The sequence below is a fragment of the Rhinolophus hipposideros genome (assembly GCF_964194185.1).
Source record: "Rhinolophus hipposideros genome assembly, chromosome: 15".
Taxonomy (NCBI): domain Eukaryota; kingdom Metazoa; phylum Chordata; class Mammalia; order Chiroptera; family Rhinolophidae; genus Rhinolophus; species Rhinolophus hipposideros.
Genome location: NC_138061.1, coordinates 9,410,103 through 9,411,893, shown reverse-complemented (window position 1 = coordinate 9,411,893; position 1,791 = coordinate 9,410,103). Strand labels below are relative to the sequence as shown.

At 41.6% G+C, this 1,791-nt stretch overlaps 1 pseudogene across 1 annotated transcript; it reads right to left on the bottom strand.

Moving 5' to 3' along the window:
- Positions 1-924: 924 nt before the first annotated feature.
- On the bottom strand, positions 925-1,477 carry LOC308508169 (large ribosomal subunit protein uL22-like; annotated as a pseudogene). The gene has a single exon. The product of its transcript is annotated as a large ribosomal subunit protein uL22-like (transcript).
- Positions 1,478-1,791: the final 314 nt, after the last annotated feature.

The following is a 1,791-nucleotide window of genomic DNA, read 5'->3' as shown; positions in this document are numbered from 1 at the left end:
TCTCCATGTTCTTCTGCTACAGTCAGGTACTAAGGTATCATCTTGACATTGGAGAGCTCAGTCCAGCTCCCATCAGGAGATGGAGGTGGTGAGGGCACAGTGACCCACTTGAAGCAAGGAACCCCATGTGGGGCCATCGAACGTTTCATGAGGATTGCTTTAGAAAATAGGAACATGGTTGAAGAAATAGGTTGTCATTAGCTATTTTTTTCATTATATCTTATTTTTTTAACCAGATTTATTAGGGTGACATTGGTTAGTAAAATTATATAGGTTTCAAGTGTACATTTCTATAGTCCATCATCTATACATTGCATTGTGTGTTTACCACCCAGAGTCGGCTCTCCTTCCATCACCAGGTATTTGACCCCCTTTACTCTCTTTTAGCTTTTCTCTTAGAAAAGGCAAATTGCCTAGAAAAGGAAATTTGTTGGGAGGTGAAGAGCAAAGAAAGGCAGGAGTGTGCATTTTGGTGTGTTGATATGGTCAGGCTTATTATTTTTGTAATAGCTTTATTGAGATATAATCCACGTATCACACAATTTACCCATTTAAAATGTACAATTCAATGGTTTTTAGCCTATTTGCAGAGGTGTACAACCATCACCACAATAAATTTGAGAACATTTTCATCAGCTTAAAAACCAACAACGTTGTATCTTTTCGCCATCACCTGCCATCCTCCCATCCCCTCAACCCCCAGCCCTTGACAACCACTTATCTAGTCTCCTTTCCGTCTTTATGGATTTGCTTATTCTGAACAATTCATTGAAATGGAATCATACAATAAGTGTCCTTTTGTGCCTGGCTTCTTTTACTTTAAATAGTATTTTCAAGGTTCATCCATGTTGTAGTAAGCAGGCATCCATACTTCATTCCTTTTTTTTTTTTTTAACTTTTATGAGCATTTATTTGATGCTGGGTTTACTCCCGGGCCATGAGTTTTTGTTTCTTCAGTTTCTTCTGGGAGATCTTTTCCTTCTGTGCAGTCTTCTCTTCTGGTTTGGGGGCAATCTGCCCTTTCTCAGTGAGGGTCAGCTCAGTGTGGCGGGGGAGCTCATGTACGTGTGGGTTAACCTGCCCGGAGCTCTGTAAGTTCTCTGCTGCATCTTGGGAGCTTTGTCCACCTGAATGTGCTCCATGGCCAGAGAATCTACATTTAACCCCTTAAGTTCAGCATTACTCTCTGCATTTGTAAGCATGTATGGTAAAAATTCTGCTCTCCTTTTGGGCCACCGACCCCGTGTCCAGCCCCTCTGGCCTGGGCACACCTCCCAACTCCACCGTTGTAACAACCGAATGGCACACACTGTTTCTGTAATGTGACATCCTTTAGATACTTGATGGCTTTTCAGATATGTATATCTTTAGTGGCCTGGGCAGTTTCACGAGTGTTCTTAAAATGAAACTGTAGGTTTGAACCTCTCGATTCACATGATTTTGTGGGGTTCTCTGGGTCAAGAGAAGAGCGAACCATTTTCAGAGGTCACCTCAGGCCACTTACAGGAAGAGCCTTCATTCCTTTTTATGGCTAAAAATTATTCTATTGCCTGGCTATACCACATTTTATCCATTCATCAGCTGTATGCACATCGCTTAGCAAAATCCTCTGGTACTTGATGACTGCACACTAAATGAAAAGGCTGAATCCATTCATTCAACACATATTTATGGATGACCTACTATGTTGTAGCTGTTGGGGATTTTGAAGAGAAGAAAACAAAGCTTTTACTCTCCTGGGGATTAAGAGTGCACGAGGTGAAGCAGACGGGGGACAAATGAATACGTAAT